The 22,886-nt window shown below is 47.0% G+C and overlaps 1 protein-coding gene and 1 long non-coding RNA gene across 2 annotated transcripts in view; one reads left to right on the forward strand and one right to left on the reverse strand.

Annotated features, from left to right (window-relative positions):
- Positions 1–7,537: 7,537 nt before the first annotated feature.
- LOC119967010 overlaps positions 7,538–22,886 on the reverse strand; it is a 33,210-nt gene continuing 17,861 nt past the window's right edge. The window contains exon 2 of the long non-coding RNA XR_005460898.1: positions 7,538–7,807. This is a non-coding gene — a long non-coding RNA (uncharacterized LOC119967010). The remainder of the gene's footprint in view (positions 7,808–22,886) is intronic.
- The window catches only part of LOC119967009 (CSC1-like protein 1), a 132,180-nt gene continuing 120,887 nt past the window's right edge, over positions 11,594–22,886 (forward strand). The window contains exon 1 of the mRNA XM_038798999.1: positions 11,594–11,773. The gene's annotated coding sequence lies outside the window, so the exon portion shown is untranslated. The remainder of the gene's footprint in view (positions 11,774–22,886) is intronic.

A 22,886-nucleotide genomic window follows, 5' to 3' on the forward strand; every position in this document is an offset into this window, starting at 1 on the left:
CTCACATATACACACCTACACCTACAGACACACCCATATACACACCTAAACCTACAGGCACACACATATACACACCTACACCTACAGGAACACACATATACACAGCTACAGGCACACACATATACACACCTACACCTACAGGAACACACATATACACACCTACACCTACAAGCACACACATATACACACCTACAGGCACACACATATACACACCTACGCCTACAGGCACACGCATATACACACCTACACCTACAGGCACACACATATACACACCTACAGGCACACACATATACACACCTACACCTACAGGCACACACATATACACACCTACACCTACAGGCACACACATATACACACCTACACCTACAGGCACACACATATACACACCTACACCTACAGGCACACACATATACACACCTACACCTACATGTCGTAGTCAATATTTTCCCCGCTTCCGGACTGTGATAGAAAGATGCAAACATGATTCATTAGGTAAGCAAAACTAAGCTTTATTTATGAATTAGAACTGCTAGCAGTAATGGCAGAGACTTGAAGTCGGAAGGCAGTCAAGTACAAACTGCTGCGTCCGTCCCAAGTCTGCGATAATACAGAAGAATAAGACGATTTTTATACATTATAGGATGAAGATAACATGAATACAACTTGGTCAGGAATTTGATCGAAAGTAAAACATAAGTAATAATCGTTACAATGGCGTCACCTTGCTGACCTTTAGGGGACTGGAGTCTCATATCATTATCTTGTCTTTGTTTTAAGAAATGGACAAATTTGTTTACGTACAGGAAGAGACAGTTTTTCAGCTTGGTATGTATTGAGACTGCTTCTAGTCGCATGACGAACACGCCTTATCCTAGAATTTCAGAGTCACCCAGTTCTCAGGTCATGTTGACCTCGGCTGTTTGTATCTGTGTATTTTGCATCTGTGCCTTAGGTTATGTGAAATCAGTTTAAATTCAATTGTACCAAGAAGACTTGACTAGTTTTCCCATTATGCCATTATTTGCTTCACACAATACCACACTCCCCCCTTTTGTCATATCATTTTTTTTTTTTTTAAAATAAATTTAGATTACCCAATTATTTTTTCCAATTAAGGGACAATTTAGCATGGCCAATCCACCTACTCTGCACATTTTTGGGTTGTGGGGGCGAAACCCACGCAGACACGGGGAGAATGTGCAAACTCCACACGGACAGTGACCCAGAGCCGGGATCGAACCTGGGACCTCAGCGCCGTGACCTTTTGTCATATCATGACAACTAGCTAAATAGGTATATCCATGATTCGTTTGAAAATGCATTTACACAAGCAGGCAATAAATCCTATCCCTAGTAGCATTAGTAATAGTAGAATAAAGGCCTTAAAGATCCAATCAAATAATCCATGACCCAACCACCCTAGCCAACCCGGCGGGTTATAGTCGTGAAATTCACTGCCAATTTCTTGAATTTGAGCAGCCTGTCTCTTAATATGGTCGGCCAGGTTAGTGATATTTTCAGAGCCATCTGGAATGTAAGTACAGCCCTCTTGGCCTATGATAGCGCACGTTCCTCCCTGCGAGGCTAACAGATAATCCAAAGCCAGTCGATTTTGTAATGCCACGGTCCGGACAGTCACTAGCTCAGCTGAGACCTCCGCCAGTGCCTGTCCAGTGTCCCTGGTTTCTGTTGCCGTTACGTTTGCCAGATGTTCCAATGCTGAGGCCATGTAGGTCAGTTCGTTGGATGCCTTGCCCGTTCCGTTTTAGAAATAGTTCTTTTTGCTCGCGAGGGGGAGTGCTTAAGGGTGGGTAGGTGATGCATTTGGGGTACGACATATCCCAAAAAGCAGGATCCTGTCCAATCAATGGGGAGCCACGGATATGCTTTAGTGCCGCATATGCAATAGGTTCCATTGTAGGCTGTAAAATCATCAGCTGATGTCATCCAGGGGATTGTATTGGTAGGTTGCACCTACTTTGCCCCATTAACTTTCCTTTCCCTGATTTATTAAAACATATGGAACCTTGAACATTATACGAGTGGACAGTGAGGGAGGGTGGAGTTAAGGCATGATTATAGGTAGGTTGATATGAAGCTGAAAATTTAGTTATGTCATAGCCAGCAGATCTCCATATTTTCATATTCCCCCTATCTCCCCTGATCCCTGTTTGATTTTGTCGTAAAATCCATTCAACTGTCTAGGGTGGTTGGATCCAGGGTCAAACCAGGGTGGGGACTCGCGATTTTTGGAGTTGCGGTAGAGCCGGGAGTGCAGGAGGCGAAAGAGGCCGGTGTCCTGGCCTTTGCGTCCCTAGTAGCCCGTCGAAGGATTCTGTTACAATGGAAGGATGCGAGGCCCCCAAGTGTGGAGACCTGGATCAGTGACATGGCGGGATTTATAAAATTGGAAAAGGTCAAATTTGCCCTGAGAGGATCAATACAAGGGTTCTATAAACGATGGCAGCCTTTTCTGGACTTCCTGGCTCAGAGATAGGTAACTGGGTCAATAGCAGCAGCAACCCGGGGTGGGGGTGGGGGGGGGGGGGGGGGGGGTGCATTATTGTAGTGTTTATTCTGTAACTTTATAGTGTGTTAATTTGCATTGTTGTTAAAATGCTGGGTTGTTCATGGGGATGGGGCGAATGTATATGATTGTTAATATTATTGTTATTTTCGGTATTTTACTAAGGTGCGTCAATGTTGTATAAAATCAAAATTTTTCAATAAAAATTATTTGAAAAAAATAATTTTTTCAGCCTGCCTTGCTGAGATGAATCAAGGCAATATTTAGCAATCTCCTTTGGTCACTGCTGGGCTGAGAAGATCATGTTAATTGTAAACTTGCCAGTTCTGAAGCCACATTAGGATGCGGGGTAGTTGTGTTTTTAAAATTCATTTATGGGATGTGGGTGTCGCTGGTTAAGGGCAGCACGGTAGCATGGTGGTTAGCATAAATGCTTCACAGCTCCAGGGTCCCAGGTTCGATTCCCCACTGGGTCACTGTCTGTGCGGAGTCTGCACGTCCTCCCCGTGTGTGCGTGGGTTTCCTCCGGGTGCTCCGGTTTCCTCCCACAGTCCAAAGATGTGCGGGTTAGGTGGATTGGCCATGCTAAATTGCCCGTCGTGTCCTAAAAAGTAAGGTTAAGGGGGGGGGGTTATTGGGTTACGGGTATAGGGTGGATACGTGGGTTTGAGTAGGGTGATCATTGCTCGGCACAACATCGAGGGCCGAAGGGCCTGTTCTGTGCTGTACTGTTCTATGTTCTATTATTGCCCATCCCTAGTTGCCCTTCAGAAGGTAGTGGTGAGCTGCCTTCTTGAACCTCTGCAGTCTTTAAGGTGTAGGTATTGTCATGTGAGTACCTTTAAGAATTGGGTGTTTATAAATGGGTGTGTATATAAATATCTATAGTGAGAGTACCTTTAAGAAATGGGTGTTTACTACTGCAGTGATGTCAGAGAATGGGTGGAGCTGGGTGGTCTGTCAGCTTTTAACTTTCGTTTTAGGCTGTTTGTTGCAGGGTGTGATTTAGTTTCGTTTTCAGTGTTGGAGCTGAAGCCAGACAGAGCAGGTGTACTGCTGTTCTCACTGCCATCAAAAGACTATCTCTTGATCATTTGGTGAATTCAGAATTATCTATGTTCTCAGTAGTGAATGTAAACCTAATGTGCTTCTGTTAAAAGGTGTTTCTTTTGTCTTCTGGATGTTGTTTGGGAAATTATTAAGGATTACTTAGTGTTGTATTCTTTGGGGGTTGTATTTGAATTAATGGTTGCTAAGATGTTCACTGTATGTTTTAAAAAGGTTAACTTGAGTTCATAGAATAAACATTGTTTTGCTTTTAAAAAATACTTTTCCATTTCTGCTGTACCACACCTGTAGAGTGGGCCGTGTGCTCCCCATACCACAATCTATTAAAGGTTGTGGGTCAGGTGAACTCCATGATACACTTTGGGGTTCTCTAATCCCTGGCCCATAACAGTACACCTACAGTGCTGTTTGGGAGAAAGTTCCAGGATTTTGACCCAGCAACAGTGAAGGAACAGCGATACATTTTCAAGTCAGGGTAGTGAGTGACTTGGAGAGGAACCTCCAGGTGGTGGGGTTCCCAGGTATCTGCTGCTCTTGTCCTGCTAGATGTTAGTGGTCATAGGTTTGGAAGGTGCTGACTAAGGAACCTTGGTGAGTTCCTGCAATACATCGTGTAGATGGTACACAGGGCTGTGAGTTTACGTCAATGGTGGAGGGTTTGAATGTTTGTGGAAGGAGGAGTAATCAAGCGGCTGCTTTATCCTGGATGGTGTCAAGCTTCTTGAGTTGTTAGAGCTGCACTCATCCAGGCAAGTGGAGACTATTCCATTACACTCCTGACTTGTGCATTGTAGATGGTGGACAGGCTTTTTGGGGGGGGGGGGGGGGGGGGGGTCAGGAGGTGAGTTACTCATCGTAGGATCCATAGGGTGTGATTCTGTGATCCTGAGGCTACTTGTTGACGCCGTCGGAAACGTCGTCGCGTTTCTCGACGGCATCAACACGGCCTCAGGTTCAGCAATTCTGGCCCCTACAGGGGGCCAGCACGGCACTGGAGCGGTTCACGCCGCTTCAGTTGCTGATCCTGGCATCAACTGGGTGCCGTGGGGTCCGCGCATGCGCAGTGGTACCGGCGCAAACGCACACATACGCAGTGGTCTCCTTCAACGTGCACATACGCAGTGGTACAGGCGCCAACACGCACATACGCAGTGGTCTCCTTCAACACGCACATGCGCAGTGGTCTCCTTCAACACGCACATGCGCAGTGGTACCGGTGCCAACACGCACATGCGCAGTGGTCTCCTTCAACACACACATGCGCAGTGGTCTCCTTCAACACGCACATGCGCAGTGGTCTCCTTCAACACGCACATGCGCAGTGGTCTCCTTCAACACGCACATGCGCAGTGGTCTCCTTCAACACGCACATGCGCAGTGGTACCGGTGCCAACACGCACATGCGCAGTGGTCTCCTTCAACACACACATGCGCAGTGGTACGGGCGCCAACGCGCACATGCGCAGTGGTCTCCTTCAACACACACATGCGCAGTGGTACGGGCGCCAACACGCACATGCGCAGTGGTCTCCTTCAACACACACATGCGCAGTGGTACGGGCGCCAACGCGCACATGCGCAGTGGTACCGGCGCCAACGCGCACATGCGCAGTGGTACAGGCGCCAACGCGCACATGCGCAGTGGCCTCCTTCAACACGCACATACGCAGTGGTACCGGTGCCAACGCGCACATACGCAGTGGTACCGGTGCCAACGCGCACATGCGCAGTGGTACTGGCGCCAACGCGCACATGCGCAGTGGTACTGGCGCCAACACGCACATGCGCAGTGGTACCGGTGCCAACACGCACATGCGCAGTGGTACAGGCGCCAACGCGCACATGCGCAGTGGTACCGGTGCCAACGCGCACATGCGCAGTGGTACAGGCGCCAACGCGCACATGCGCAGTGGTACCGGTGCCAACACGCACATGCGCAGTGGTACAGGCGCCAACGCGCACATGCGCAGTGGTACCGGTGCCAACGCGCACATGCGCAGTGGTACTGGTGCCAACACGCACATGCGCAGTGGTACTGGCGCCAACGCGCACATGCGCAGTGGTACTGGCGCCAACGCGCACATGCGCAGTGGTACTGGCGCCAACGCGCACATACGCAGTGGCCTCCTTCAACACGCACATGCGCAGTGGCCTCCTTCAACACGCACATACGAGGGTACTGGCGCCAACACGCACATACGCAGTGGTACCGGTGCCAACGCGCACATGCGCAGTGGTACTGGCGCCAACACGCACATACGCAGTGGCCTCCTTCAACACGCACATGCGCAGTGGCCTCCTTCAACACGCACATGCGCAGTGGTACCGGTGCCAACGCGCACATGCGCAGTGGTACTGGCGCCAACACGCACATGCGCAGTGGCCTCCTTCAACACGCACATGCGCAGTGGTACAGGCGCCAACGCGCACATGCGCAGTGGTACCGGCGCCAACGCGCACATGCGCAGTGGCCTCCTTCAACACGCACATGCGCAGTGGTACAGGCGCCAACGCGCACATGCGCAGTGGTACCGGCGCCAACGCGCACATACGCAGTGGTACAGGCGCCAACGCGCACATGCGCAGTGGTCTCCTTCAACACGCACATGCGCAGTGGTACAGGCGCCAACGCGCACATGCGCAGTGGTACAGGCGCCAACGCGCACATGCGCAGTGGTACCGGTGCCAACACGCACATGCGCAGTGGTACAGGCGCCAACGCGCACATGCGCAGTGGTACAGGCGCCAACGCGCACATGCGCAGTGGTACCGGCGCCAACGCGCACATGCGCAGTGGTACAGGCGCCAACGCGCACATGCGCAGTGGTACCGGCGCCAACGCGCACATGCGCAGTGGTACAGGCGCCAACGCGCACATGCGCAGTGGTACCGGCGCCAACGCGCACATGCGCAGTGGTACCGGCGCCAACGCGCACATGCGCAGTGGTACCGGCGCCAACGCGCACATGCGCAGTGGTCTCCTTCAACACGCACATACGCAGTGGTACCGGTGCCAACGCGCACATGCGCAGTGGTACCGGCGCCAACGCGCACATGCGCAGTGGTACCGGCGCCAACGCGCACATGCGCAGTGGCCTCCTTCAACACGCACATACGCAGTGGCCTCCTTCAACGCACCGACCCCGACGCAACATGGCGCAGGGCTACAGGGGCCGGCGCGGAAGAAAGGAGGCTCCCAGCCAGAGGGCCCCAATCGCGGGCCAGGCCACATCGGAGGCCTCCCCCCCCCCCCCCCCGAGTTCAGACCCCCCTCCCCTCCCCTCCGCCACCCCCCGACCCTTCAACGCTGAGTTCCCGCCGACTGAGAGAAGGTGTGAACGGCGCCAGCTGGACTCGGGGTTTTTACGACGGCCGCTTGGCCCATCCCAGGCTGAGAATCGGCGGGCCCTCCAACCATGCCGGCGCCAATGGCACGATTCTCCGTTCTGCGGAGTACCGGTCACAGGGATTCTCCGGCCCGGCCCAGTGCTGAGAGAATACTACTCATAGTCTTTGACCTGCTCTGGTAGCCACAGTATTAATGTGGCTCGTCCAGTACAGCTTCTGGTCAATGATAATCCCCACAATGTTGATTGTGGGGGATTCACCGATGGTAATGCCATTGAATGTGAAGGTGTGATGGTTAGATCCTCTCTTGTCAGGCATGGTCATTGCCTGGCACTTGTGTGGCACGAATGTAACTTGCCACTTTGTCAGCCCAAGCCTGGATATTGTCCAGGTCTTGCTGCATTTGGACATGAACTGCTTCATTATGAGGATTCACCAATGGTGCTGTGTTTGTCTAAGTACACATGATGGAGGAATGAGGGTCTCTGGGAGACTGTCCCCTACACAGAAAAAAATGAGTGAATATACAAATAGTATTAATTAAAATATATATTCCCAGAAATAATTTAAATTAACTCAATCCGTTATTCACAGTTTTATGTGTCATTTTTCATTTTTTTGTGTTTTAATAAGTAAATTTGCTGCACCTGCAAATTCTCCAGATTTTAGGTTGTATCTAATCTTATCCCTGCTCTTCCCAAAGCAGTCAATCATGTCAGGAGGGCATCCGGTTGTGATTCTCTGCAAATCTCCCGACATTCGGAATGTTGAACCAGGAGATGTCACAGCTCAGCCCATCTCTGGCTTGCCCAGCGAGCGCCAACATGCACATTCCCATCAGGGGGGCTGGCCGAGAGGGCATCCCTGAATGATAATAATAATCTTTATTAGTGTCACATGTAGCTTGCATTAACACTGCAATGAAGTTAATTCTGGTGCCCCGCCCAGGGAGTACTGGGCCCACCTGTAGATCCCCCATCCCGGGGGATGAGGTCGGGCACAGAGCAGGGCTCAAATTCTAGACCCCTCCCCCCCCCCGCGGCCCCACCCCTCGCTGCCCTGTACTGCAACAAAGTCTGAACCACTGGCCTCACGAGGAAAGTTTGTAACCCACGTTTTGTTCCCAAAAGCAAGGAAGTGACGCAAAGGAAAACTCCCTCAACTTGGCTCTGAGTAAAAGCAAAACGGGTAGTGAGAGCAGAGAATTCTTTCAGAGAATCAGTTTAGGCACAATAATAATAATCTTTATTAGTGTCACAGGCTTACATTAACACTGCAGTGAAGTTACTGTGAAAAGCCCCTAGTCGCCACACTCCGGCGCCAGTTCGGGTACACTGAGAGAGAATTCAGAATCATAGAATTTACAGTGCAGAAGGAGGCCATTCAGCACATCGAGACTGCACTGGCCCTTGGATAGAGCACCTTACACAAGCCCACACCCCCAACATATCCCCATAACCCAGTAACCCCACCCAACCTTTTTGGACACTAAGGGCAATTTATCATGGCCAATCCACCTAACCTGCACATCTTTGGACTGTGGGAGGAAACCGGAGCACCCGGAGGAAACCCACGCACACACGGGGAGAACGTGTAGACTCCGCACAGACAGTGACCCAAGCCGGGAATCGAACCTGTGACCCTGGAGCTGTGAAGCAACAGTGCTAACCAATGGACCGAATGGCCTGCTATTAAGCTGTAAGATTCTATGGGCGAGGGCTGGAGAATTCCACAGGAGGTTGGAGCAGTGGGGGGCAGAACCTGCTGAGCTGCACCAAAAATGGAGATGAATTTGAGCTGGTCAGAAAGGAGGCCAAACAGTGCTTGCCGTACTGGTGTCAGGCTGGATAAACCGGTTGACTGACAACCATGGGAGCAGAGCCATGGTTTCACCACAATCAAGTCTGACCGTTCTGCAGTGAGACCCAGGGGTGGGGTGGAAGTGATGATGCTGTCGGTGGTCTCACCCGATGATGCACAGATGCCTATGTGGTAGTAACCACTGCTGTATATATTAGGGTATGTATGGTAAGGCCCTGTACTACAGGTACAGGGGGTAATCCCTGCCTGCTGGCTCCGCCCAGTAGGCAGAGTATAAATATGTGTGTTCCCCGTACAGCAGCCATTTCGCCAGCTGCTGTAGGAGGCCACACATCTCAGTGTAATAAAGCCTCGATTGCATCCAACTCTCGTCTCTGTGCAATTGATCGTTCATCACCCTATCCCTCCAAAAGACAATCAACGTCGGTGAAATGGACCAGACGTTGGGTGAAATCACCGCAGGTTGCCCGATTAACTCAAATCACGGCTCCTTGGCGCCGCAGCCTCCGCAGGATATTTGGTAGAGAGCGATCACCGAGGAGACCGTCCCCATTAGTCCCATCAGCCACTGGGGTGACCTTCCCTGCCCACAGGAAGCCCGGTGCCATCCAATGGATGGCATTTGCCAGGTCAGCCAGGTAGCTGATGATGTTGAGAATTTCTACTAGCATCCGAATTTGGTATGCCTGCCTGCTCATATTGTTCGATTCTCTAGGGGGGGTTATTTTGGGGGAAAAAACACATTGTTCACACAAACATACATTCCCCTAGAGTGGGGCCCCTGACTGATTGTCCTCTCGCTCAGGGAGTATTGATATATGTAAACACATGGAACTTACAGCATAGAAACAGGCCATTCGGCCCTGCTGCTGCTTCTGCCCCAGAGGAATGACCTTTCACCCAGCTCTTCATCCAACCCCATCAGCGTATCCTCTTATGGGGAGAAGGCAGGAGAATGGGGGATGAGAAAAATATCAGCCATGATTGAATGGCGGAGCAGACTCGATGGGCCGAGTGGCCTAATTCTGCTCCTGTGTCTTATTCCTTTCTCACTCCTTTGTTCACCTGAATTCTCAACTGCTGTCCCGATGCTCTCCTGAATTCTTCATTGGATTCCTTAGTGATGATCTTAGATTTGTACCTTAACTCCACCCTTGCTGCATGCCCCAAGAATAGATCAGCCATTGAGGACTGAGATTAGGCAAAATTTCTTCCACCGAATGGGTTGTGAACCTTTGGAATTCTCTGCCCCAGAAAGCTGGACTCCCAGTTGTTGAGTGTATCCTGGGCACAGGTTGATCGATTGTTGGATACCGAGCGATTGAAGCATACTTTTTATCTTTTATTCATATTTGGAATATGGGCATCGCTGCTAGGCCAGCATTTATTGCCCTTTCCTAACTGCCCTTGCGAAGGTGGGGGGTTGCCTTCTTGAACTGCAGCAGTTCATATGATGTAGGTACACCCACTGTGCTGTTAGGGAGAGAGTTCCAGGATTTTGACCCAGCAACAGTGAAGGAACAAAGATATATTCCCAAGTCAGGATGGTACATGGTTAGGATTGCATGTGGCGCAGTGGTTAGCACTGGGACTGCAGTGCTGAGGACCCGGGTTCAAATCCCGGCCCTGGGTCACTGTCCGTGTGGAGTTTGCACATTCTCCCCACGTCTGCGTGGGTTTCACCCCCGCAACCCAAAGATGTGCAGGCTAGATGGATTGGCCACGCTAAATTGCCCCTTAACTGGACAAAAAAATAATTGGGCCGTCTCAATTTATTTTAAAAAAGGATGGTGGGGCAGCACGGTGGCGCAGTGGGTTAGCCCTGTTGCCTCACGGCGCCGAGATCCCAGGTTCGATCCCGTCTCTGGGTCACTGTCCTTGTGGAGTTTGCACGTTCCCCGTGTTTGTGTGGGTTTTTCCCCCACAACCCAAAGATGTGCAGGGTAGGTGAATTGGCCTCGATAAATTGCCCATTAATTGGAAAAAATGAATTGGCCACTCTAAATTTAAAAAAATTGATGGTACATGCTTTTTTTCATAGAATTTACAGGAGGCCATTCAGCCCCTCGAGTCTGCACCAGCCCTTACTTAAGCCCCTCCGCTGCCACCCTATCCCCCTTTATCCCCGTAACCCAATAACCCCACCATGCCTTTTTGGACACTAAGTAATCCTGAATGGCCAATCCACCTAACCTGCACATCTCTGGACTGTGGGAGGAAACCGGAGCACCCGGAGGAAACCCACACAGACACGGAGAGAACGTGCAGACTCTGCACAGACAGAGACCCAAGCCGGGAATCGAACCTGGGACCCTGGAGCTGTGAAGCAACTGCGCTAACCACTGTGCTCCCATGCTGCCAAAGAGGGGAGCCTCCAGGTAGTGGGGTTCCCAGGTATCTGCTGCTCTTGGTGTGATCCAGGCTGACACATCAGCAGGGTAATGAGCACAGTCAGAGGAGCTGATTCTCAGACTTGATATTAAACCAAATCTGCCCATTTTGGGCGCATACAAAAGATCCCACAAGAAACATGGAAACAATAGGAGCAGGAGGCCATTCGGCGCTTCAAGCCCACTCCGCCATTCATTATGACCACGGCTGACTCTATGAAGAAGAAGGGAGCTGTTCCAAGTGTGTTGCAAACTAACACCATCACAACTATTTGTGGGATCTTGCTGTGCGCAGCCCAGCCGCCGCCTCCTGTCTGACAACAGTAACTGCAGCTTGCAGGAGCGCCCAATCGGCTGGAAGGCATGAATCAGGGCTGCCCGTCAGTCTTCCTTTCACTTTGAGTGTATGACATTTATTGTGATTTCAGTGGGTGGGGACAACAGGCTCATTGCATCAGTGGAAGCAGAATACGGAAGCGTGAATGAGGCGAGGCAGCTTTGTTACGGTGTGTGGGGCGAGGGGGAGAGAGAGAAAGCGGAATTCAGATTAAAATGACAGCGGGCCGGTCAACATGAGAGATCGGCGGATGAGAGGGAACAGGGAGGTCGTCAATATCAGGTGAGTTTCTCTCCAGAACCTGCTTCCATCGGCGACACGGGGCAAAAAGTAACTCGGGAGCGAGGCTGTGTGTGTTTGTACATGGAGAGTTAGTTAGTGTGCCGGGGAGTTAGTTAGCTATATATGGGGAGTTAGTTAGTGTGCCTGGGAGTTAGTTAGCTATATATGGAGAGTTAGTTAGTGTGCCTGGGAGTTAGTTAGCTATATATGGGGAGTTAGTTAGTGTGCCTGGGAGTTAGTTAGCTATATATGGGGAGTTAGTTAGTGTGCCTGGGAGTTAGTTAGCTATATATGGAGAGTTAGTTAGTGTGCCGGGGAGTTAGTTAGCTATATATGGGGAGTTAGTTAGTGTGCCTGGGAGTTAGTTAGCTATATATGGAGAGTTAGTTAGTGTGCCGGGGAGTTAGTTAGCTATATATGGGGAGTTAGTTAGTGTGCCTGGGAGTTAGTTAGCTATATATGGAGAGTTAGTTAGTGTGCCGGGGAGTTAGTTAGCTATATATGGGGAGTTAGTTAGTGTGCCTGGGAGTTAGTTAGCTATATATGGAGAGTTAGTTAGTGTGCCTGGGAGTTAGTTAGCTATATATGGGGAGTAAGTTAGTGTGCCTGGGTTAGTTAGCTATATATGGAGAGTTAGTTAGTGTGCCGGGGAGTTAGTTAGCTATATATGGAGAGTTAGTTAGTGTGCCTGGGAGTTAGTTAGCTATATATGGGGAGTTAGTTAGTGTGCCTGGGAGTTAGTTAGCTATATATGGAGAGTTAGTTAGTGTGCCTGGGAGTTAGTTAGCTATATATGGGGAGTTAGTTAGTGTGCCTGGGAGTTAGTTCGCTATATATGGGGAGTTAGTTAGTGTGCCTGGGAGTTAGTTAGCTATATATGGGGAGTTAGTTAGTGTGCCTGGGTTAGTTAGCTATATATGGAGAGTTAGTTAGTGTGCCTGGGAGTTAGTTAGCTATATATGGGGAGTTAGTTAGTGTGCCTGGGAGTTAGTTAGCTATATATGGGGAGTTAGTTAGTGTGCCTGGGAGTTAGTTAGCTATATATGGAGAGTTAGTTAGTGTGCCTGGGAGTTAGTTAGCTATATATGGGGAGTTAGTTAGTGTGCCTGGATGTGAGTTAGCTATATATGGGGAGTTAGTTAGTGTGCCTGGGAGTTAGTTAGCTATATATGGGGAGTTAGTTAGTGTGCCTGGATGTGAGTTAGCTATATATGGGGAGTTAGTTAGTGTGCCTGGGAGTTAGTTAGCTATATATGGAGAGTTAGTTAGTGTGCCTGGGAGTTAGTTAGCTATATATGGGGAGTTAGTTAGTGTGCCTGGGAGTTAGTTAGCTATATATGGAGAGTTAGTTAGTGAGCCTGGGAGTTAGTTAGCTATATATGGGGAGTTAGTTAGTGTGCCTGGGAGTTAGTTAGCTATATATGGAGAGTTAGTTAGTGTGCCTGGGAGTTAGTTAGCTATATATGGAGAGTTAGTTAGTGTGCCTGGGAGTTAGTTAGCTATATATGGGGAGTTAGTTAGTGTGCCTGGGAGTTAGTTAGCTATATATGGGGAGTTAGTTAGTGTGCCTGGATGTGAGTTAGCTATATATGGGGAGTTAGTTAGTGTGCCTGGGAGTTAGTTCGCTATATATGGAGAGTTAGTTAGTGTGCCTGGGAGTTAGTTCGCTATATATGGAGAGTTAGTTAGTGTGCCTGGGAGTTAGTTAGCTATATATGGGGAGTTAGTTAGTGTGCCTGGGAGTTAGTTAGCTATATATGGGGAGTTAGTTAGTTTGCCTGGGAGTTAGTTAGCTATATATGGAGAGTTAGTTAGTGTGCCTGGGAGTTAGTTAGCTATATATGGGGAGTTAGTTAGTGTGCCTGGGAGTTAGTTAGCTATATATGGGGAGTTAGTTAGTGTGCCGGGGAGTTAGTTAGATATATATCGAGAGTTAGTTAGTGTGCCTGGGAGTTAGTTAGCTATATATGGGGAGTTAGTTAGTGTGCCTGGGAGTTAGTTAGCTATATATGGGGAGTTAGTTAGTGTGCCTGGGAGTTAGTTAGCTATATATGGAGAGTTAGTTAGTGTGCCTGGGAGTTAGTTAGCTATATATGGAGAGTTAGTTAGTGTGCCGGGGAGTTAGTTAGCTATATACGGAGAGTTAGTTAGTGTGCCTGGGAGTTAGTTAGCTATATATGGGGAGTTAGTTAGTGTGCCTGGGAGTTAGTTAGCTATATATGGAGAGTTAGTTAGTGTGCCTGGGAGTTAGTTAGCTATATATAGAGAGTTAGTTAGTGTGCCTGGGAGTTAGTTAGCTATGTATGGGGCGTTAGTTAGTGTGCCTGGGAGTTAGTTAGCTATATATGGGGAGTTAGTGTGCCTGGGAGTTAGTTAGCTATATATGGAGAGTTAGTTAGTGTGCCTGGGAGTTAGCTATATATGGAGAGTTAGTTAGTGTGCCTGGGAGTTAGTTAGCTATATATGGAGAGTTAGTTAGTGTGCCTGGGAGTTAGTTAGCTATATATGGAGAGTTAGTTAGTGTGCCTGGGAGTTAGTTAGCTATATATGGGGAGTTAGTTAGTGTGCCTGGGAGATAGTTAGCTATATATGGAGAGTTAGTTAGTGTGCCGGGGAGTTAGTTAGTGTGCCTGGGAGTTAGTTAGTGTGCCTGGGAGATAGTTAGCTATATATGGAGAGTTAGTTAGTGTGCCTGGGAGTTAGTTAGTTATATATGGGGAGTTAGTTAGTGTGCCTGGGAGTTAGTTAGCTCTCTATGGGGAGTTAGTTAGTGTGCCTGGGAGTTAGTTAGCTATATATGGGGAGTTAGTTAGTGTGCCTGGGAGTTAGTTAGCTATATATGGAGAGTTAGTTAGTGTGCCTGGCAGTTAGTTAGCTATATATGGGGAGTTAGTTAGTGTGCCTGGGAGTTAGCTATATATGGGGAGTTAGTTAGTGTGCCTGGGAGTTAGTTAGCTATATATGGGGAGTTAGTTAGTGTGCCTGGGAGATAGTTAGCTATATATGGAGAGTTAGTTAGTGTGCCGGGGAGTTAGTTAGTGTGCCTGGGAGTTAGTTAGTGTGCCTGGGAGATAGTTAGCTATATATGGAGAGGTAGTTAGTGTGCCTGGGAGTTAGTTAGCTATATATGGGGAGTTAGTTAGTGTGCCTGGGAGTTAGTTAGCTCTCTATGGGGAGTTAGTTAGTGTGCCTGGGAGTTAGTTAGCTATATATGGGGAGTTAGTTAGTGTGCCTGGGAGTTAGTTAGCTATATATGGAGAGTTAGTTAGTGTGCCTGGGAGTTAGTTAGCTATATATGGGGAGTTAGTTAGTGTGCCTGGGAGTTAGTTAGCTATATATGGAGAGTTAGTTAGTGTGCCTGGGAGTTAGTTAGCTATATATGGGGAGTTAGTTAGTGTGCCTGGGAGATAGTTAGCTATATATGGGGAGTTAGTTAGTGTGCCTGGGAGTTAGTTAGCTATATATGGGGAGTTAGTTAGTGTGCCTGGGAGTTAGTTAGCTATATATGGAGAGTTAGTTAGTGTGCCTGGGAGTTAGTTAGCTATATATGGGGAGTTAGTTAGTGTGCCTGGGAGTTAGTTAGCTATATATGGAGAGTTAGTTAGTGTGCCTGGGAGTTAGTTAGCTATATATGGGGAGTTAGTTAGTGTGCCTGGGAGTTAGTTAGCTATATATGGAGAGTTAGTTAGTGTGCCTGGGAGTTAGTTAGCTATATATGGGGAGTTAGTTAGTGTGCCTGGGAGTTAGTTAGCTATATATGGAGAGTTAGTTAGTGTGGCTGGGAGTTAGTTAGCTATATATGGGGAGTTAGTTAGTGTGCCTGGGAGTTAGTTAGCTATATATGGGGAGTTAGTTAGTGTGCCTGGGAGTTAGTTAGCTATATATGGGGAGTTAGTTAGTGTGCCTGGGAGTTAGTTAGCTATATATGGGGAGTTAGTTAGTGTGCCTGGGAGTTAGTTAGCTATATATGGAGAGTTAGTTAGTGTGCCTGGGAGTTAGTTAGCTATATATGGGGAGTTAGTTAGTGTGCCTGGGAGTTAGTTAGCTATATATGGGGAGTTAGTTAGTGTGCCTGGGAGTTAGTTAGCTATATATGGGGAGTTAGTTAGTGTGCCTGGGAGTTAGTTAGCTATATATGGGGAGTTAGTTAGTGTGCCTGGGAGTTAGTTAGCTATATATGGGGAGTTAGTTAGTGTGCCTGGGAGTTAGTTAGCTATATATGGGGAGTTAGTTAGTGTGCCTGGGAGTTAGTTAGCTATATATGGGGAGTTAGTTAGTGTGCCTGGGAGTTAGTTAGCTATATATGGGGAGTTAGTTAGTGTGCCTGGGAGTTAGTTAGCTATATATGGGGAGTTAGTTAGTGTGCCTGGGAGTTAGTTAGCTATATATGGAGAGTTAGTTAGTGTGCCTGGGAGTTAGTTAGCTATATATGGAGAGTTAGTTAGTGTGCCTGGGTTAGTTAGCTATATATGGAGAGTTAGTTAGTGTGCCGGGGAGTTAGTTAGCTATATATGGAGAGTTAGTTAGTGTGCCTGGGAGTTAGTTAGCTATATATGGGGAGTTAGTTAGTGTGCCTGGGAGTTAGTTAGCTATATATGGAGAGTTAGTTAGTGTGCCTGGGAGTTAGTTAGCTATATATGGGGAGTTAGTTAGTGTGCCTGGGAGTTAGTTCGCTATATATGGGGAGTTAGTTAGTGTGCCTGGGAGTTAGTTAGCTATATATGGGGAGTTAGTTAGTGTGCCTGGGTTAGTTAGCTATATATGGAGAGTTAGTTAGTGTGCCTGGGAGTTAGTTAGCTATATATGGGGAGTTAGTTAGTGTGCCTGGGAGTTAGTTAGCTATATATGGGGAGTTAGTTAGTGTGCCTGGGAGTTAGTTAGCTATATATGGGGAGTTAGTTAGTGTGCCTGGGAGTTAGTTAGCTATATATGGGGAGTTAGTTAGTGTGCCTGGGAGTTAGTTAGCTATATATGGGGAGTTAGTTAGTGTGCCTGGGAGTTAGTTAGCTATATATGGGGAGTTAGTTAGTGTGCCTGGGAGTTAGTTAGCTATATATGGAGAGTTAGTTAGTGTGCCTGGGAGTTAGTTAGCTATATATGGGGAGTTAGTTAGTGTGCCTGGATGTGAGTTAGCTATATATGGGGAGTTAGTTAGTGTGCCTGGGAGTTAGTTAGCTATATATGGGGAGTTAGTTAGTGTGCCTGGATGTGAGTTAGCTATATATGGGGAGTTAGTTAGTGTGCCTGGGAGTTAGTTAGCTATATATGGAGAGTTAGTTAGTGTGCCTGGGAGTTAGTTAGCTATATATGGGGAGTTAGTTAGTGTGCCTGGGAGTTAGTTAGCTATATATGGAGAGTTAGTTAGTGTGCCTGGGAGTTAGTTAGCTATATATGGGGAGTTAGTTAGTGTGCCTGGGAGTTAGTTAGCTATATATGGAGAGTTAGTTAGTGTGCCTGGGAGTTAGTTAGCTATATATGGAGAGTTAGTTAGTGTGCCTGGGAGTTAGTTAGCTATATATGGGGAGTTAGTTAGTGTGCCTGGGAGTTAGTTAGCTATATATGGGGAGTTAGTTAGTGTGCCTGGATGTGAGTTAGCTATATATGGGGAGTTAGTTAGTGTGCCTGGGAGTTAGTTCGCTATATATGGAGAGTTAGTTAGTGTGCCTGGGAGTTAGTTCGCTATATATGGAGAGTTAGTTAGTGTGCCTGGGAGTTAGTTAGCTATATATGGAGAGTTAGTTAGTGTGCCTGGGAGTTAGTTAGGTATATATGGGGAGTTAGTTAGTTTGCCTGGGAGTTAGTTAGCTATATATGGAGAGTTAGTTAGTGTGCCTGGGAGTTAGTTAGCTATATATGGGGAGTTAGTTAGTGTGCCTGGGAGTTAGTTAGCTATATATGGGGAGTTAGTTAGTGTGCCGGGGAGTTAGTTAGCTATATATGGAGAGTTAGTTAGTGTGCCTGGGAGTTAGTTAGCTATATATGGGGAGTTAGTTAGTGTGCCTGGGAGTTAGTTAGCTATATATGGGGAGTTAGTTAGTGTGCCTGGGAGTTAGTTAGCTATATATGGAGAGTTAGTTAGTGTGCCTGGGAGTTAGTTAGCTATATATGGAGAGTTAGTTAGTGTGCCGGGGAGTTAGTTAGCTATATACGGAGAGTTAGTTAGTGTGCCTGGGAGTTAGTTAGCTATATATGGGGAGTTAGTTAGTGTGCCTGGGAGTTAGTTAGCTATATATGGGGAGTTAGTTAGTGTGCCTGGGAGATAGTTAGCTATATATGGAGAGTTAGTTAGTGTGCCGGGGAGTTAGTTAGTGTGCCTGGGAGTTAGTTAGTGTGCCTGGGAGATAGTTAGCTATATATGGAGAGTTAGTTAGTGTGCCTGGGAGTTAGTTAGCTATATATGGGGAGTTAGTTAGTGTGCCTGGGAGTTAGTTAGCTCTCTATGGGGAGTTAGTTAGTGTGCCTGGGAGTTAGTTAGCTATATATGGGGAGTTAGTTAGTGTGCCTGGGAGTTAGTTAGCTATATATGGAGAGTTAGTTAGTGTGCCTGGCAGTTAGTTAGCTATATATGGGGAGTTAGTTAGTGTGCCTGGGAGTTAGCTATATATGGGGAGTTAGTTAGTGTGCCTGGGAGATAGTTAGCTATATATGGAGAGTTAGTTAGTGTGCCGGGGAGTTAGTTAGTGTGCCTGGGAGTTAGTTAGTGTGCCTGGGAGATAGTTAGCTATATATGGAGAGTTAGTTAGTGTGCCTGGGAGTTAGTTAGCTATATATGGGGAGTTAGTTAGTGTGCCTGGGAGTTAGTTAGCTCTCTATGGGGAGTTAGTTAGTGTGCCTGGGAGTTAGTTAGCTATATATGGGGAGTTAGTTAGTGTGCCTGGGAGTTAGTTAGCTATATATGGAGCGTTAGTTAGTGTGCCTGGGAGTTAGTTAGCTATATATGGGGAGTTAGTTAGTGTGCCTGGGAGATAGTTAGCTATATATGGGGAGTTAGTTAGTGTGCCTGGGAGTTAGTTAGCTATATATGGAGAGTTAGTTAGTGTGCCTGGGAGTTAGTTAGCTATATATGGGGAGTTAGTGTGCCTGGGAGTTAGTTAGCTATATATCGGGAGTTAGTTAGTGTGCCTGGGAGTTAGTTAGCTATATATGGGGAGTTAGTTAGTGTGCCTGGGAGTTAGTTAGCTATATATGGGGAGTTAGTTAGTGTGCCTGGGAGTTAGTTAGCTATATATGGAGAGTTAGTTAGTGTGCCTGGGAGTTAGTTAGCTATATATGGGGAGTTAGTTAGTGTGCCTGGGAGTTAGTTAGCTATATATGGGGAGTTAGTTAGTGTGCCGGGGAGTTAGTTAGCTATATATGGAGAGTTAGTTAGTGTGCCTGGGAGTTAGTTAGCTATATATGGGGAGTTAGTTAGTGTGCCTGGGAGTTAGTTAGCTATATATGGGGAGTTAGTTAGTGTGCCTGGGAGTTAGTTAGCTATATATGGAGAGTTAGTTAGTGTGCCTGGGAGTTAGTTAGCTATATATGGAGAGTTAGTTAGTGTGCCGGGGAGTTAGTTAGCTATATACGGAGAGTTAGTTAGTGTGCCTGGGAGTTAGTTAGCTATATATGGGGAGTTAGTTAGTGTGCCTGGGAGTTAGTTAGCTATATATGGGGAGTTAGTTAGTGTGCCTGGGAGATAGTTAGCTATATATGGAGAGTTAGTTAGTGTGCCGGGGAGTTAGTTAGTGTGCCTGGGAGTTAGTTAGTGTGCCTGGGAGATAGTTAGCTATATATGGAGAGTTAGTTAGTGTGCCTGGGAGTTAGTTAGCTATATATGGGGAGTTAGTTAGTGTGCCTGGGAGTTAGTTAGCTCTCTATGGGGAGTTAGTTAGTGTGCCTGGGAGTTAGTTAGCTATATATGGGGAGTTAGTTAGTGTGCCTGGGAGTTAGTTAGCTATATATGGAGAGTTAGTTAGTGTGCCTGGCAGTTAGTTAGCTATATATGGGGAGTTAGTTAGTGTGCCTGGGAGTTAGCTATATATGGGGAGTTAGTTAGTGTGCCTGGGAGTTAGTTAGCTATATATGGGGAGTTAGTTAGTGTGCCTGGGAGATAGTTAGCTATATATGGAGAGTTAGTTAGTGTGCCGGGGAGTTAGTTAGTGTGCCTGGGAGTTAGTTAGTGTGCCTGGGAGATAGTTAGCTATATATGGAGAGTTAGTTAGTGTGCCTGGGAGTTAGTTAGCTATATATGGGGAGTTAGTTAGTGTGCCTGGGAGTTAGTTAGCTCTCTATGGGGAGTTAGTTAGTGTGCCTGGGAGTTAGTTAGCTATATATGGGGAGTTAGTTAGTGTGCCTGGGAGTTAGTTAGCTATATATGGAGAGTTAGTTAGTGTGCCTGGGAGTTAGTTAGCTATATATGGGGAGTTAGTTAGTGTGCCTGGGAGATAGTTAGCTATATATGGGGAGTTAGTTAGTGTGCCTGGGAGTTAGTTAGCTATATATGGAGAGTTAGTTAGTGTGCCTGGGAGTTAGTTAGCTATATATGGGGAGTTAGTTAGTGTGCCTGGGAGTTAGTTAGCTATATATGGGGAGTTAGTTAGTGTGCCTGGGAGTTAGTTAGCTATATATGGAGAGTTAGTTAGTGTGCCTGGGAGTTAGTTAGCTATATATGGGGAGTTAGTTAGTGTGCCTGGGAGTTAGTTAGCTATATATGGGGAGTTAGTTAGTGTGCCTGGGAGTTAGTTAGCTATATATGGAGAGTTAGTTAGTGTGCCTGGGAGTTAGTTAGCTATATATGGGGAGTTAGTTAGTGTGCCTGGGAGTTAGTTAGCTATATATGGAGAGTTAGTTAGTGTGCCTGGGAGTTAGTTAGCTATATATGGGGAGTTAGTTAGTGTGCCTGGGGGTTAGTTAGCTATATATGGAGAGTTAGTTAGTGTGCCTGGGAGTTAGTTAGCTATATATGGGGAGTTAGTTAGTGTGCCTGGGAGTTAGTTAGCTATATATGGAGAGTTAGTTAGTGTGGCTGGGAGTTAGTTAGCTATATATGGGGAGTTAGTTAGTGTGCCTGGGAGTTAGTTAGCTATATATGGGGAGTTAGTTAGTGTGCCTGGGAGTTAGTTAGCTATATATGGGGAGTTAGTTAGTGTGCCTGGGAGTTAGTTAGCTATATATGGGGAGTTAGTTAGTGTGCCTGGGAGTTAGTTAGCTATATATGGAGAGTTAGTTAGTGTGCCTGGGAGTTAGTTAGCTATATATGGGGAGTTAGTTAGTGTGCCTGGGAGTTAGTTAGCTATATATGGGGAGTTAGTTAGTGTGCCTGGGAGTTAGTTAGCTATATATGGGGAGTTAGTTAGTGTGCCTGGGAGTTAGTTAGCTATATATGGGGAGTTAGTTAGTGTGCCTGGGAGTTAGTTAGCTATATATGGGGAGTTAGTTAGTGTGCCTGGGAGTTAGTTAGCTATATATGGGGAGTTAGTTAGTGTGCCTGGGAGTTAGTTAGCTATATATGGGGAGTTAGTTAGTGTGCCTGGGAGTTAGTTAGCTATATATGGAGAGTTAGTTAGTGTGCCTGGGAGTTAGTTAGCTATATATGGAGAGTTAGTTAGTGTGCCTGGGTTAGTTAGCTATATATGGGGAGTTAGTGTGCCTGGGAGTTAGTTAGCTATATATGGGGAGTTAGTTAGTGTGCCTGGGAGTTAGTTAGCTATATATGGAGAGTTAGTTAGTGTGCCTGGGAGTTAGTTAGCTATATATGGAGAGTTAGTTAGTGTGCCTGGGAGTTAGTTAGCTATATATGGGGAGTTAGTTAGTGTGCCTGGGAGTTAGTTAGCTATATATGGGGAGTTAGTTAGTGTGCCTGGGAGATAGTTAGCTATATATGGGGAGTTAGTTAGTGTGCCTGGGTTAGTTAGCTATATATGGAGAGTTCGTTAGTGTGCCTGGGAGTTAGTTAGCTATATATGGAGAGTTAGTTAGTGTGCCTGGGTTAGTTAGCTATATATGGGGAGTTAGTTAGTGTGCCTGGGAGTTAGTTAGCTATCTATGGGGAGTTAGTTAGTGTGCCTGAGTTAGTTAGCTATATATGGAGAGTTAGTTAGTGTGCCGGGGAGTTAGTTAGCTATATATGGGGAGTTAGTTAGTGTGCCTGGGAGTTAGTTAGCTATATATGGGGAGTTAGTGTGCCTGGGAGTTAGTTAGCTATATATGGGGAGTTAGTTAGTGTGCCTGGGAGTTAGTTAGCTATATATGGAGAGTTAGTTAGTGTGCCTGGGAGTTAGTTAGCTATATATGGAGAGTTAGTTAGTGTGCCTGGGAGTTAGTTAGCTATATATGGAGAGTTAGTTAGTGTGCCGGGGAGTTAGTTAGCTATATATGGGGAGTTAGTTAGTGTGCCTGGGAGTTAGTTAGCTATATATGGGGAGTTAGTGTGCCTGGGAGTTAGTTAGCTATATATGGAGAGTTAGTTAGTGTGCCTGGGAGTTAGTTAGCTATATATGGGGAGTTAGTTAGTGTGCCTGGGAGTTAGTTAGCTATATATGGAGAGTTAGTTAGTGTGCCTGGGAGTTAGTTAGCTATATATGGGGAGTTAATTAGTGTGCCTGGGAGTTAGTTAGCTATATATGGGGAGTTAGTGTGCCTGGGAGTTAGTTAGCTATATATGGGGAGTTAGTTAGTGTGCCTGGGAGTTAGTTAGCTATATATGGAGAGTTAGTTAGTGTGCCTGGGAGTTAGTTAGCTATATATGGGGAGTTAGTTAGTGTGCCTGGGAGTTAGTTAGCTATATATGGGGAGTTAGTGTGCCTGGGAGTTAGTTAGCTATATATGGGGAGTTAGTTAGTGTGCCTGGGAGTTAGTTAGCTATATATGGAGAGTTAGTTAGTGTGCCTGGGAGTTAGTTAGCTATATATGGGGAGTTAGTTAGTGTGCCTGGGAGTTAGTTAGCTATATATGGGGAGTTAGTGTGCCTGGGAGTTAGTTAGCTATATATAGGGAGTTAGTTAGTGTGCCGGGGAGTTAGTTAGCTATATATGGGGAGTTAGTTAGTGTGCCTGGGAGTTAGTTAGCTATATATGGGGAGTTAGTTAGTGTGCCTGGGAGTTAGTTAGCTATATATGGGGAGTTAGTTAGTGTG

Source organism: Scyliorhinus canicula, chromosome 6 (assembly GCF_902713615.1).
Source record: "Scyliorhinus canicula chromosome 6, sScyCan1.1, whole genome shotgun sequence".
Lineage (NCBI taxonomy): Eukaryota > Metazoa > Chordata > Chondrichthyes > Carcharhiniformes > Scyliorhinidae > Scyliorhinus > Scyliorhinus canicula.